This window comes from Dermacentor silvarum, chromosome 6, assembly GCF_013339745.2.
Source record: "Dermacentor silvarum isolate Dsil-2018 chromosome 6, BIME_Dsil_1.4, whole genome shotgun sequence".
Taxonomy (NCBI): Eukaryota; Metazoa; Arthropoda; class Arachnida; order Ixodida; family Ixodidae; genus Dermacentor; species Dermacentor silvarum.
This window is the reverse complement of record NC_051159.1, coordinates 167,894,189-167,910,227: the sequence shown is the minus strand read 5'-3', so window position 1 is coordinate 167,910,227 and position 16,039 is coordinate 167,894,189. Positions and strand designations below refer to the sequence as shown.

Genomic DNA, 16,039 nt, shown 5'->3' with positions numbered 1-16,039 from the left:
GCAAAAGCAAAGCTTATTATATATGCCTGTGCGACACAATACCTACATGTCCTCATTTGCATGCTAGATCAGATTTCACCTAGACATGATAGGGTGGTTGATGCTAGCTCTTTGTCACGCTAAGAATAACGAAGCTGAGAATGCGGGAACATTCGTGAGAAGCGCGTATCAAGACGAAGGCCACGTGATAACACTGCAGAGATGTATGTAGTGCGAAAGGAAAAGCAGTCTGCAGGCACCTCGCACCAATCAGAGGGCGTTATAACGCTTTCATTTTTCTTTTTATCTGTAACATGTGTGTGCTATAGGGTCGGCACTAGACCGTCTAGAGCAGGAGTAGGATACGCTAGTGAAGATATCAAAGGACGAGAGAAAAGTAAGAAAATGCAGGAAGCAGACGCTCGATCTGAAATTCGGAAAGGGACAGCAGTGCATGAGCATTATGAAATAAAAAAAAAAGTGAGAAGTGGAGCTTTATGGCGCCGTCATTAACCAAAGTGTCATCCATCTCAGTATATTGCAGCCAAAGGGACAATATTGACTCAATTTTGGTATTGACGTTACCATAATGCTCCAATTTCCATTTCCTTCATTTCTTAGTGCTCACTGCTGCCCCATTCCGAGTTATTCTGCGAGTGGATGCGTGTGCATACGTTCCTTTATTTTCTCTCGTACTTTGATTTCTTGTTATTTAAACCTGTAGTAGCATGCCAAGCCTTTTCCTCGGTTACCTTCTCCACCTATCATTAAGGTTTCTCTCATCAGCGCGCAAGCATTTGCACATACTTGTTTACGCTTTCTTTGTGATACATTCTTGGAATACGCAAGTTATGTGATGGTGGGTGAGCTATGCGGTGTGAATAAAATAAGACGGCAGTGTGCGTTCAAGAGACTTATTGCCCTATAGCTAACGGTCTGGCAAAACGCGGCACCAAAATTCTGGGAAGTTTAGCTCACAGGGCGCAAACGCAAAATATCATAAATTTTTGTTCACTACCGCATAATAAAAATTCTGGTTCCGGTTGGGTTTCTCAGGCGCGCCGCGCGTGCTATTTCAATCCACGCGCCTACCCATAGAAACTTGTCTTTCTACAGGCGTCCATCCCGTGATTAGAGGACAGGAACGTGTCCTCTATGAGGGGCTGCTATAGGATTGTCCCGTATTGAGCATACCCTATACTTCAGTCGGCCAATGGCGCGTCCCTTATTGGATCTGAGTGTTCGCGCAAGGACTTCTCCATTTGCTCACGCTTTCGGGACAAAATCACTTTTTCGTGCGAGTGTGTATGTTATTTAATTCTGTCGCTCACCTTCCAATAAGACAAACGAATCAATATGAGCGTATAGAGTTCTTGAACGGCACCAAGTGGCTCTGAGTGATTGTTCTCTGAGAGAACACGTGTCAGTTCTCCCTACAAAAAAAATGCCGCAGTTTCGCCCGAAAGGCGAAGCATCGATTGCGATAGCAAATTAGTAGAGAGCTATTCGGAGTAGGGATAGTAGTTTTATCGGCTGCATAAACTTATACACATTGGCTTACTAACTGAATTAAAAATCGTGGTGTCAGCGCGCACAAGCAAACATGAATAGATCACACTGAATGACCGCAGCCAACGACTGTCAAAACGCTGGCAGCAAGCGCAGGTTCGCGCGGTCTATCGCTTCAACGGAAACTGAGCGGCGAATGCACAGCGCATACAAAGGTCAGAGCCATGGGGAGATAAGAGACGGTGCGGGTGACCGGCACCACCGGGCAAAGGAGAAGCTGCCCCCCCCCCCCCTCCCCCTCTCTTCCCGTTTCTTGCTTTCGCGTGGGAGATTGAGTGGCAAGATACGCCTTTGGTGCCGGAGCACAGCGCCGCCCTGTCTCCCTCCCATACCCCCACAGCCTTTCGGGCGACGGTCGCGTTTGCTTTCCACCGTGCGTTCGCTCTCCGTGATAGCGCGCGGGGGAGTTCGCCCTCCGTCTCCCGCGCTCTTTCGCTCGCGCATACGGCGCGCGGCGACGATTTTATCGCCCTTGCAATCTATACGGAACCTCACGGCGACGGCGACGACGACGGCAGAAATCCGGTTGAAGTGTCCATATAATTGCTATCGCAATAAAACAAAAACAAAAAAGAGGGGGGGGGGGTAATATTCAAGTGTTGTAAGTAGAGACTCTTTTAACGTTTCATTGATAGCTGGTAAATTCTTCCACTTCACATGAAACGTCTATTGCGGTTCGCAATAAAAAAATAGGGCCACGGATTGGATTTTCTCTCTTTGAAACTATCGAACTCGCTCATATAAACTGCACGTGTAACGGTTCGACAAAAGTTGATATACTTTCTGTACAACTGTAGTAGTAGTAATCGATTGTTTGTTTTACGATGGATGTTATGTGCTCTCTCTCTCTCCTCCCCATGTTTCATTCCCCCTCATCCCGCTCCCATGTGTAGGGTAGCAAACCGGTTGTGCTGAACTGGTTAACCTCCCTGCCTTTCCTTCTCCACTCTTTCCTTCCTTCCTTCCTTCATTTACGATGGACATAATAAGTAACTAAATAAAAAGGGAGGGAGGAAAGGTAGTTTACTGCCGACCGCACTGATACTGTCTAGCGCAGACAGCTGATCGACACTTGAACGGCGCTCAGCAGTGGGGGAGGGAGTAACAAGGAGAGCGCATAACAGAAAGCGGAGAGCAAAGAAGAAAACTATTTATAGAACTTAAATAAGCCATACAATAGTGAATATGGTGGCATACAACTGAATCTCAAAACCAAATAAAAACATCTGGCTTACCTTTATTGTATCTTCCTCCGTTCTCCCACAAAACTGCGCTTGGTGGCAAAATTTACTCCCCAAACTTCACTCCTCCGCAGCGTTAACACGACTGTATCGTACACGTGTTAGCCACTTTCCGCAATCGAGACAACTCGGGACAACTGGTAATCGGGACAAGTGGTAATCGCGACCTCAAAACAGGACGACCGAACGCACCCGGCGAGGTGTGAGCGAATCGATTCTTGAAACGCACTGGAGGACGCCAACTGCTCTTGTTTTCATTCAACCCATGCAGGCAAACGTCGCTGGTGGCGACGAAACCACAATAATCTCGCGGCAAGGACTCTCAAGCCAGCTCGTGTGGTCACACACAGGCACAGACAGCGCTCACAGGTGCGCGAACACGGACCGTCCGGGGCTTGAAGAACTCCGCGCGGGCGCGCAATTCACCGACGTATCAGAGGCGAGCCACAGAAACTGGCCGGTGCTCGAACACTCGCTCTCTGACCGGCGCTGCCGGCGCGGTCCCGACCGAGTGGGTGGGCGCGTTCGTGTGCGCCAGCCCTGCCCAGCGCCTCTATCACCGTTATTGCGCTTTTATTTATTTTTGTCACGAAATCGCGGCAACGTCACGCGCGGGGGCGCATCTCGGCTCGGCGGCGCGGTCGAACGTGGAAAAAAAAAAATGAAAGGTGCCAAAAAGCGCGCAGGTCTCGCTGGCAGCGCCGTCGCCGCCGTTGCGTGGGTTGACGGAGGGCGCACGACATCGGAGGACGTGCGTGCGTGTCTGTATTTGTGTTTGTACGCGTATGTTCGCTCTCAGCCGTAGCCACTACGTCACAGAGCACGCACTAATCGTTCGCCAGATGCTTTCTTTTCTTTTGAAATGCTGGTGATCGGGCTGATCGTGTTCGCAAGCGTACAGTATAGTGTTGCTTGCTTTCTTGTCATTTTTTTTTTTTGCAGGTAGGATGACTACAATTCTAGCCACCCTATATCGCAGACCTACGCAAGTTTTTCCGCCAACATGTGCGTGTGTGCGTGCGTGCAGGCGTGCGTGCGAGCCAGCTCTATAGCAGGCGACGCAGACTCACGCCGCTTGCTTGTCCCTCGAGTGGCCCGACGAGGCTAAAATAGAGCCTTCGTATAAGACGAGGTCCATGGGCCGCGGCTGCTCCCTTGTCGTGAGCACACGACGTATCTCACGTTTTGACAGGCACGCAATGACAGCCCCGGTGCGCCGCCTCCAAGGATACTCGTAACACGTGTTTGTATACGGGGCCGACTTTCCGTTTCTCGATACCCTGTGCGTGTGCGCGTATCATGGTCTTCCCACCCACACGGTCCAGAATCGTGACTCCTGTAGAGACTGAGCTCGCAAGTGTGTAATAAAATTGCCGCAGTACGTACTAAAACGAAAACAAAAACAAATAAACAAAGGAACCGAAAAAAAAAAACACTTCACTCAGTAAGGGTATATGGCACGTGTACTGCTGTGCCTTTCCTATAACTCTATAGTAAAGAAAGCTAAACTAAGCTTTAAAACGAAGCAAGAGAAAGAGAGAGAGAGTGGAGAGGTGCAGGTAAATAGCCATATCTCATTCTGTTTCTTGCTCGTTATTAAATGTTTACTATCATAAAAACACCCCACCTATATGCATAATAGATTTACTTACTAATTTATAATTTACATTTTCTCTGTGCAAGTGTTGTCGTTTATTATTTGAGCTTGTGCTCTATATTCACAGTTTGTTTCACTGCCGCTTCAAAAAACTGTCATCCTTTTGAAAGTATTAGTTACACGCTCCTGACTTCGACAAGCCCCTCAACGGGCTCTAAACGCCCTGCAACATTTTGTAAGGACGACAGGCTTCTGTGATTCTCCGTTGCCACTCATCGGCGTAACTCCTCTCTTCCTTATTTACCTTTTAGTTCACCTGCATATGGCACCAAAAGCACGATTACTTTTGTTCGCTCAACATCGACAACATTCCGTTTGCTTTTCTAGGCTATCACTGGTTCTGCACGAGCTTGGAACGGACACAGAACAAACGTGCACCGGTCCATTCATCAAGCGCAGCATGAATCGAAATTACTCGGAGCTGCTCAGCAAGCAAAACTATAGTTCGCTATCAATAAGCCAGGACGGTGTATGCCTTTCAATGTTCTGTCCCACGCACTCAATACTTCTTTCATCGTCGAGAAAAAAAAAATGTCACAGTTTCGCCCTAAGGGCGAAGCAATGAATGCGATAGCAACACAGCAATGTCATACGAAGTAAGGTGAGCGGCTTTGGTAGCAATATGAATTGTAGTAAACATGAGCTGATTAAGTAAGCAGGTGGCTGCGGCGTAAGTAGACCGACATGAAGAGAGACTCGATGACCACGAGAAGGCGCGTGTGAAACCGTGGTGTTGATGAGAAGCGCTTCCCGTGGGCAACGCGTGCGAAGGGACACACCTGTAGCTCTGCACTGCCGATCCGGGCAGCATTGCATGTGTAGCGTGCGTTGGAAAATGTGGCCCGACTATTACTAACTGAATGAACAAGCGTGGTGTGAGCGCGCACAAACAAACGTGAATAGATCACACTGAATGACTGCAGACAACGACTGTCAAAACGCTGGCAGCAAGCGGATACGCCGCAGCGGCGAAGGTACGTGCGGTCTATCGCTGCAACGGAAACTGAGCGGCGAATGCACGGCGCATAAAGGTCAGAGCCGTGGGGAGATAAGAGACGGTGCGGACGAGACGAGCGCGGTTGTTGGCAGAGGAGAAGTGCGCCCCCCCCCCCCCCCCCCGCTCCCTTTGGCGCTGGCTTCCGGCTTCCTTGCTTGCGCGTGGGAGATTGAGTGCGTTCGCTCTCCGTGATAGCGCGCGTGCCCGCACGCTTCCGCTCGGGCATACGGCGCACGGCGAAGATTTTATCTATAGGGAACCTCACGGCGACGGCGACGGCGACGCCGACGGCATAAATCCGGTTGAAGTGTCCACATAATTGCTATCGCAATAAAACTTAAATATTTATTTCGTCAAACTGTTCACCGAAGCTTCCTTCAAGAGAGCACACTTTTGTGTTCATTTACAATTTACGGGAAATCTTAACAACTCCCGACCGTCATCTGCAGACACATGTGCACCAGCCTTTATAGGACGAAAGCGAGAGTCAAGGTACCAATGTCGGCTTGTGTTTATCCCAGTCCATATATGATGGCCATAAAAGCTTTATTTACTGCCTACATTGCATGATCTGGTAGCGTAACCAGTGACGTCATAACCACCTCTATCAGTATAGGCGTTGCATGCAGCTGCTTTTTCGGAGCACCCGCTCTTTTGATCGCCGCCGCTCTCGGATACGCTGGAATAAAATGACGCCTGGGGGGGGGGGCTGTCACGACAATGGCCGCGCCAGGTGTCGTAGAGCTTCCAACAACGATTACTGTATAGGGAACTATGGCGCTTCGGTCGTTAAGCTACGATGGGAATGATGGATATTATATGGATTTGTCTAACCTTCTTGTGGCTTGAGACGTCCTTGTAGCGTTCTTTTATTACGCTCTATATCTTCCTGAATTTCATTGAAATCATATTTTTATAAACACGGCAAGGTAACAAGTCTCGACTCATGGATAATTATTGGTAGTTGTTGCTTTTACAACGGATAATTTAAAAAAAAACAAAATTGTCAATTCTCAAGGTGACAAAGTCGTTTGAAGCCAGAGGGGCGAGGTGTAGGCAAATCCATGTATACTATATATCCCACCATTGCTGTGCTGGCTGAACTGCTACATGTGCAGCTGCCGTAGACATTAGCGCCAGAGCTACCTGTAACTATTGTAGGAAACTGTATGCCTGCAGTAGCGTACCGAGTTCTCAGGCTTATGCCTTGCTTTTTGTTATTTCCAGTAGCGAAGCGCACACTGAAAGAAAGCACGGAGGGTTAAAAGGTAAAATGCAATAGATTGGAGATGAGCGCGTTAAGCTAAAACCACTCAGAGCCGGAAAAAATATCAGAATAAAAAAAACTCACCGACGATTACGATACTCCCTAATGCGAACTTTGAGAGCAGCTCTATATGTGTTTCCATTTCGCGATATTGTCACGTAGTAGTGACGCTTAAGAAAACAGTCGTAAAACTGTGTATGACGAAACTGATTCTTTACTGGGCGAACCTGTGCCCACAAAAGCAAGCTACACTCAAAGCACAACGAAAGCGGCGAACACAGTCGGCGGTCGTCGAAAATCTGATCAGCGGCGAAACGCGTCGGGTTCTTTATACATGAGTCATCGAAGGTTCCAGATTAATCCCTGATGCCCGCGGGTCTTCCAGAAAGTTCTAGACAATTCGCGTCGGTCATACAATCAGATAACATAAGCGTCGGTGAAAAGAGGCAACGGAAAGAAGCATCGATAACGTTCTAGAAACTTCCGATACAGGCGCGTCCTGCGCCGAGCGATAACGATAACATTTGTTAGCCGGTGAAGAGCTGTCACAGGTGAAAGATAAACAAGTACACGTGGCAATATATTGGCTGACGCGGACAACCTGTCTCGTGCGGCACGTTGCAAACGGAGCGATGTGTGGCGCGATTGCCTCGCTAATCGTGTGAGCGTGATTCACGGCAGCCGCCGCAGACAGACCCCCGCTCATGCAACGCTTTGTTTCCATATATGGTATTGGTGGACGCGCTCGCCGCATGCCCTTTCGTTGGCGTCATCGGTGAACAGACGAGGCGCGCTACTCTGGTGCCAAGCCATCGTCGCCGCAGAGCCCGCCTTGCGCGGCACTACGCTTTTCTTATCACGCTTTCGCCATACACTCCTCCTCCGCTTTCCTCCTCGCGCTCTCTTCGCTATCGTCGTATTTCATCTCCCGCTGCGCTACGCCTTCGCTTTTTCATCCTTCGCTGTGCTCGTTCGCTTGGTTACGCCGAAGGACGCCGAGGGACACCGACGCCGATGCTCGCTGCAGGAACGGGCGCCTAAGAGCTGCTCTCTAAAAAAATGGGTTTGTCTTGTCATTATTCTCGTCCATAGCTGTGTAAGCGGATTACCGTGGTCAATGGGCTTATCTTGACGTCAGTAAATGCAGGTATCATTTGCAAATTGAAGTCACTTCAAATTCGAGGATCGAGTGACGTTAGCGAGCGCATGAGTGTATCCTTGCAGAAATGTTTTTCTTCCCTCAATAAAATGCTCATTTACATTTATTTTCTGTAATGTCCACAGGTTGTTTCTGATCGATTCACCTTCTTCAAGATCTACGGACTTATGACCTTAAAAATTATTCAGCTATTGTGTTGAGTGTATATATGTGATGGAATTAGGAGCTTTGCAGGCATAGAATCGTGTCAGCTGACGCGAGATCTATAGGGATAATTGGGATCTTTGGTGGAAGCATTCATCCTGCAGGGGACATAACAGATGAATATGACGACGATTGTATAGGATGCCTCTAGGTTATGTCCCTACAACAAAACATGTAGGGACAATGTAGTTTAATTATTAGTTGCCCATATGGACAGTCAGTTGACTGTTCAAAATTGGTTTTAAGTGCTACACTTGGTTTTAAGTGATTGAAGCCCATCCAGTCGGAGTTCTTTATACGACTGCTGGACGACTGCACGTCCAGAGTGCATCGATATGCCATGTAGGCGACTGAAGAGGCTTCTGCAACCCAGACAAATCAATTGCCTACTCAAGCCTATCGGTGCACTTATCTATTAAAAAAAACAGAAAAAAAAACGGCTGAACAAAGCGCGTTTTGCTTGGCTGACCGGAGGACCCATGCGCGCGCGAGAACAGCGCGTGCAGGTCGTTATCTGTCAGAAAACTGCAAGATGATCGTCTTCTCAGAGCTTGCCTGGCAGATAAGCACGCGGCAACGCCAACGAGCCCGTACAGCTCACAAACATGGCCACGCTGGCACATTCCTTAAAAGGCGTTTTGCTTTACGAGCACAGTGAGTAAACCGCTCGGGACATGTTTATCGCTGGCTGCTGTAAGCGCAAACATCTCGACAACAGACACACGCGAAAGCAGGAAGTTCCTGTCAGAAAGACTTATTGGCGCAGCGACAGCTTTTATAGTCTTTTACCTGACCTAAAATGACGTATATACGGCGTTATATATACGTGCCCAATATCAGAAACACAGAGTGGGAGAAGAGCGTGGAAATATTCGCTTCTTAAATCAAATTCTGGGTTGTCTCGTGCGAAAACAACGATCCGATTACGAGGCACGCCACAGTGGGGGACTCCGGATTAATTTGGACCACCTGGGGTTCTCTTACGTGCACTTATGAGCGTTTTTGTATTTCGCCCCCCATCGAAATGCGGCCGCCACGGCCGGGACCGAACCCGTGACCTCGAGCTTAGCAGCGCAACGCCACTATAGCCACTAAGCTACCGCGGCGGCTCATTATTCGAATCTGGATCAGCTGCGGCGCCATTCGAGTACGTTGCCGCAAAGCTCAGCTCCAGCTGCTTCCCAACATGTCACGCAAAACCACACAGCGCAGATACTTTTCCCAAGACTCGCACCGCGCTCGCGTGGGCTCACTATGGTGCGGCCGAATGCGATTCCCTGTCGGCGCAACCAGCTGCTTCTGGTTGCCAACTTATGGTACACACCCACTTATGAGCTTGACAAGCCGTGTATTACTGGTTCCTCCAGATTACGTAACTGTCCTCGTATATAACAAAAGTGAGCGCGGCTAAGGCAAAGAGACGCAGCAAACGTTAAGCCCCACAGATCAGTGTTCAGCTCTATATTTGAAGAAACAGTTCGCACTTAATTGTACTCGGAAACAAGAGCAGCGCGGGTTAGCGCGAACAGATCGATGGACATGCAATGTTAAATACGTTCGCTTGACGTTACAAATGCGAACGGACTGTTTCTAGTACGGAGCCAGGGGTTTCAATTTCTCTCAGCGCTCATGCGAAAACTTGCACGTAAACTCGCGACTGGGCAGTTTCGGAAGTGCATATATATATGCAGTCTCTATGGTTCCCCATATATAGTAGTGCATCGGTGCCACTATATACGACATCGATGAAAGCACGCATTTCGCAGCGCCCGTGTAAATCGCGGCAAACGCAGCGCGTATTCCTACCAGGATATCGATACCTCGTCGGCAAATCCAGGTTAGGTGAAGTGAACTGAACGTATATCTTATAGTTGATAAAAGCAGCCTCGGGCGAGGTTCTGGTCCAACCGCGCGCTCCTGGGGCAGTCGGAGGCGGCACTGTGAATTGCGCACAAATCCGAATTACGCGCGTTTCAACGTAAATTCAAAGGAAACGAGGTTCTCTTTAAGTGAAGCCTGAGAGGTCAGTAAGCATGGAGGAAGAAAAAGAAACATTGGAAACAGAGGTATCCTTGATTTGATGGAACAAACTATTTTATTTTCTTGATTTAATTGAAGATAAAATGAAAACTTAAGATAATTTAATTGCAAGAGAATACTTGTATGATGACGTCTTTGTTGACATAGGTTGCAGATAAGAGAAAGCAAGAACAATACGTCATTGAGAGGCACTAAACTCGCGACGTGTGCGGATCTCAGTGATGGTGGTGGTCGTCGGTTCGGTCCCTAACACTGACTTATCGCCGTTCACTTCTGATTGATTGATTGATTGATTGATTGATTGATTGTGTGCTTATTGTCCCATAGACAAATCTGAGCTATGCATGCACGATACCTTATAGTGGATGGCTGCGGATTAGCTTCTGCCAGCTGTACCTTAGTTTGAATTTCTGCTGTTTCTCCTCCCCAAGCGTATAGGGTAGTCAACCAGATGCTTTTCTGGTTAACACACCTGCCTTCTCTCTTTCTTTTCTCTCTGTCTTTTATTTCTCTCTCCCTCTCTCTCTGCTGTACACGCCTTGGCTGCGAGGGAATTATTTTTAACTACCTTCTATTTGCTGCCATAGTTCGCAACCTTTTGGTACCAATAGCATCTGTGCAGACGAAAGGGTGGGGACGTATTTCGCTAATCCTTTTCTTCAGTTTCACCGTGGTTCCCTCGCTTCTTGCAGCACGCTTGGAGAATACAATAATAAAACGCAGGCAAACGAAAAACCTGTTTTTTACACTGCGAAGCGCAAACGTCGGTGGATCGGCGGATTCAGAAACGCGAGGAAAACCATGGCGAGTCGACTGCGTGTGTTTCCCTTCGAAACAAATACCACAGCTCTCCGTGGAAGAAAAACGACCTTGTCCTCTACGAGGAGGCGCACGGCGATGCCATAAATTCTTGCCCGGGAAAATAAACTCGGAACGCGAGTACACGCACGTCTTTTGCTTTACGATACGGCCGGGAAACGCAAGTAACTATCCACTTGAGCCTGCGCTGTGCTTCTATTTGGCAATTCTGTTATCTTTTCGCTAGCCGTTCTCTCGAACGCAATCTGACAAATATAATAAGGAAGCGAGCGGGTGTCTTTCGGTATCGTATGATACGCATATTTTACCAGCGAATTCTGGAACAGTTGTAAGAGTCAGACATTTACTTCATGCAAAAAGTAACATAATATTACGCATTGACAGGAATGTCACAGACTTTGCCATGCGCTGAAGCAGCAGGTGGCAATTTCTATACTACGATACTTGAACTATTGGCGGTGGTGAAAATATCGGTGACCGCTTGGACTCTTATCAGATCATGTTGCAATAAAGCTTGCGCAGACCCGAGTATACATCCTGCTCGGCTGCAAGAACGTTGACCGCCGAGACTTCATGCGAGAGGCCCGGGCTTCACGATTATCCTGAACTGCTCTTTCGACGTGTTGAGGAAAACTAGTGCCAAAAATAAATTTTAAATAGAGGCAGCCCATGATGGTGATACTGCCTAGCAGTGGCAACCGACATATTTAAGAGTGCCTCCTTTGGAGAAGAGGAATTTGAGACTCTGAAAAGTCAAATTCAGTATTGCGTTTGAGGCTACTCAATTTCGTAAAACACAGATTCAATATTACCCTTGGCTAATGACTCTGCAATTCAATAAACACTTTAGCATTCGGTTTTTTACTATAATTTATTCATTGCCTAACTTTATTTGACTAACTTCTCAAATATTGTAATCGTAGATAAATTGTCAATTAGAAAGTTGTAGGCCATCATGAAAATTACAGACCCATCTTTCTGTTGCTCTATACGTGCTATACATAAATGTTTTTTCCAAGCCTGAAAGAATCCTGCAAAAGCTTGCAAAAATTGCTGTGCGACTAGTCGCACGGTACTTTTTCTTGTTTGACAGGCTTTGTTTAACGCTCGGAAAAAAAAATTATGTAGCACGTATATAGAGCAACAGTAAGATGGATGGGAATGCCTACAATTTTCTCATTGACAATTTTGCTCTGATTATAATATTTGAGAAGTTATATAATTAATAATAACTCGTTATGTAATTAGGCGTAATGAAAAAATGGTCCGACTTGCTCCAAGTGACGGCAAACAACATTAAACTGGTTCTATTGAGCTACGCGTGGCACTCGCATTTTTTTTTTTTAATTGTGGCACCAGTTGCATGGGACACCCTGAATATGCGCGTGTGGTATACACCTATACGTGTATTGAACGCAGTAGCTTCTGAAAAGAACACCTGGCTTGTTATAAAGCCGTTATAAAAGCATTTCAATATTTCTCCATTCTTCCGCGCAAAAAAAAAAAAAAGAAAGAAAGAAAGAAAGAAAGCGCCATCGAATGTGGGCGGCGCCTAGCGACGGCGCTATAGGAACTTGAATACATCGACGCTGCTACAATGTTTGCAAACATAGTGTAAGTCTATAGTTTTTTTTTTTGTACTATTGCATAATCACCTGCACACCTTCCTTTCCTCTGCTGTAGCTCTTCCCTTTCCCGTGACTCCAGTGAGGAGAAGCACGAGAGGAGCGCGCCATTCCGACCAACCCCCATCTTCTCCTTTCACATCACTACAGCTTCTTTCTTAAGTTTCTTTCTCTTTTCCTTTCTTTGCTTTGGATTTACAATATAACTTGTTTCTTTCAACCTACCTTCGGGCTTCCTTTCTTCGAGCGGAAGGTACCTGCATCAGCAGTTTTGAGCTGGCGGTTGCTATATAATCGCAAGCGCCCTCCGCACGCGCCTTCCGCATTATTGTGGGACTTCCATATTCAACTCTGCGAGACGCCTTTATTTTCTTTATCTTGCCTCGGCACTATTTGTGCGGGGTACGCCTCCGTGCGCGTGAACTTATCGCTTCCAGCTGGACGCGGGAAACATCAAGTGCCGCACGGGGCCGCTTACGCGCGATGCCCGGTATAGACCACTTGGGGAACCGGTAGGCTGCAGGCGTAATTTTAGACTGACGTCTGCGCGTAGCTATTACTCGCGCTCGCAACGCTATTTGTTTTCGCAAGCGGTCAATCTCTTTATTTTCTACGCATCTGCATCGGATAGACAGTCAAACAGTAGCTTATATAGTTAAACAAATGTTTCTTCGGGAAGCAGAGTTCAGACAGTTCAGATGCATTAAACTGCTGCGCGCGCCCACGCTCTTTCGTCCGGCCACACAGCGGCGACCGGTCTACGTTCGCATTGTTCGACCGAATTTTAACACCACAAAGCCGCATCTGGACCAATAGTAGGATAGCAAAGCACTCCAATTTAATTCTGACCACAATAAAGTTGTGGTAATGCTTACCAACTAGCCCAACCAGGAATTCTTAACCTGTAGCAGATAGGTGCTTTGTTTTCGCGTTTTTTATTTTATTTTAATGAGACTAAAGCCCTGCCACGCGCCGACTGGCGTCGAACGCACGAAGTTCTCGGTAGCTATACAGTGTTCGCCTATCATACAAGTCCGAGTTCATCCAGTAAAGAGGTGTTCCTTTCGAAGTGTCACTATACAGTGATGGCGAAGAACCACTCAGTGCCAAAACTGTCAGAGCAGGGAACATTTACACGCGCTGCCCCAGAACAAGTTGTTCTCCCGCTCTTCTGCTCAGCATCAAAAGGCTATAGCCGCCGACCTGCCGCGGCACGTGTCAGACAAATTTAACAGATAAAAAGAAGGGCAAACAGCGTTATAGTATAGCACCTGCCCAGCGCACATGCGTCCATCTTGCTTTTGTTGTGATTTTTACCGCCTTATTACGGGTCGAGAGATCGCTCCGCAGTCCGCAAAACATACATGCCAGACCACTTGCATCCAGTAGAATTGAAAGGCTTCTAAAGTGCTTTGTAATTTGAGAAAAGAAAACGCGGTAACCGGGGTGGGCAGGGTGTCGAAAGAGTTGACGAGTTCATGACTTGTCGGCATGGAGAAAGAGAAAAAAAAGAGAGAGAAAAAAGACTAAAAAAAGAACAACTAGGAGAGAGCATTTAGCAACGTGATGGAAGCCAAGTGAGTCGGCCCAACACATGATTGTAACGTCAGAGCACGCGGTAGATTTCAGTGCTCCCGGTCAGTCCCCGCACAGCACGCTCTGCAGGCAGAACAACCGAACAAGTGCGCATAGATTGAAAACTGCTGGTAACCAAACATTCTTGCCCAATACACAGAGTTTCAAAGGTCACGCGTTGGGCCGACACATCGAGAGACAAAGCGAAGCGAATGGCTGCACGAGGAGTTGGCATGTCAAGGCTGGCTGATTGAAGTAATGCTCCCTCCTAGTTTATTTCCTTCCTCCATGCTTGTCGGCCGCACAGCTGCATGCATGACCGAGGGTGTCATTCTGGAAACTGTCGAATTCACCATATTGTCTTCTCTGATTGGTTCACAGAGTTGCTACAGCCTCTCTGATTCGCTAAAAAGGCCGACATGGACGAATTTGACAGTGTCCAGAATAGCCACGGAGGAAGGAAATAAACTACTACCGAGCGTTACGTCACACAGCCAACCTTTTAAAGCCAACTATCTGTGATGCCATTCCCATCGCTTATTCCCTAGAAAAGTCGGCCCATCACATGACCTCCGAGTATCGGCGTATTGGCCGGGAATTTTTCGCAGCCCGATGGCGCTTAATCGATGCCTCACTAGTTCAGCTTCTCTGTCGTGGCTATGCCCGCTGCAACGCCTGCACAGCGAGATCACTTAAAGCTAACGCGTGCTCTGACGTGACGATCACGTGTTGGACCAACTTGTTTGGTTTCAATCGTGTTGCTCCCTCCTAGGTCTTCCTCTTTGAGAATAGCATCCCGAGTATCTGGAATGGCAATCATCTCGCAATATCGTGGTATTGTAGGGGCCCCATCGGTCCACGCAAATCACGTCAGTCCAAACCTCGTGGCTGTGTCATTCCTCTGCTGAGGGAGAGGTCGTGAGATCGAATCCCGACCGCAGTGGCGGCGTCTCGGAGAAGGCAGAAAGCAGAAGCGCTAGTGCGATTAGGTTTAGGTCCGCGCTGGTGGTCGAAATTTATCAGGAGTCCTACACTACAGCATCTCTCATAGTTCACTGCGAGTATTTTGGACGATCAACACCAGATGCGCAAATATCACTCATATGCTACTGTGGGCGCGATAACACTACTGTTAATTGCTGTGTATACATTGAGCGAGAGGAGCATTATAATTATTTTTTATGTAGCTAAGCAAACGCAAAACGAAGAACAGAAAGAAAGAGACAACAACCTGGTTTCGGTCCAAATGCGACTGATGCCGCATAAATTTCCTTTCACAGAACTTTGCTTACTATGTTCTGTCGCTAATTTTAGATTGCCCAATCCATTCTCAAGAGAACGTTTCGGGCACATGAAACAGCTTCAACGTATTAATAAAGACAAATTTTGTAGCAACCAGCCTCATGGTAACCGTTCCTGTCGCCTTATAATTTGACGTCTCGTCGACTTGTGAAAAAAAAAATACAAGTAAAGCTTCTTGCTAAGGAAAAATAATAAGAAATGATTTCTACTAAATTACCTTGCTTTCAGTAAACTGTGGGAAACAAGAAACGTAATAGGTCAACGACACTGGCAACCGTTTCAGCGCAAGAACGAACAAGCCCCAAACCGAAGGCAAGCGTTATGCGCAGTCACCGCTAATGCAACTTTTTTTTTTTTCGCCGAAAAAAAAAACAAAACTGTTTGCAAAGATGCATAACGTGCGGTTACAAAGACTTTGCTATAGAGAGAGATACACACAGAAGAAAAGGGGAAAGGTAGGGAGGTTAACCACAGGGGAAGGTCCGGTTCGCTATAACTTTGTGAACATCCCTATAAGGGGCTTACGCTTACTGCTTCAATTTTTATCGGGTGTATTATCGTTATTAACTTGAATACAATTTCAATCCCAAAGCGCGAGCCGTGTG

General features: G+C 47.3%; 1 protein-coding gene across 2 annotated transcripts in view; it reads right to left on the bottom strand.

Moving 5' to 3' along the window:
* LOC119456361 (fibroblast growth factor 1) overlaps nucleotides 1-16,039 on the bottom strand; it is a 62,630-nt gene that overhangs the window by 45,806 nt on the left and 785 nt on the right. The window contains exon 1 of one of the 2 annotated variants that reach the window (XM_037718078.2): nucleotides 2,784-3,308. The exons of the other annotated variant lie outside the window; for it this stretch is intronic. The gene's annotated coding sequence lies outside the window, so the exon portion shown is untranslated. Of the gene's footprint in view, nucleotides 1-2,783; nucleotides 3,309-16,039 lie in introns of those variants that run through there. 2 annotated transcript variants of the gene reach the window in all.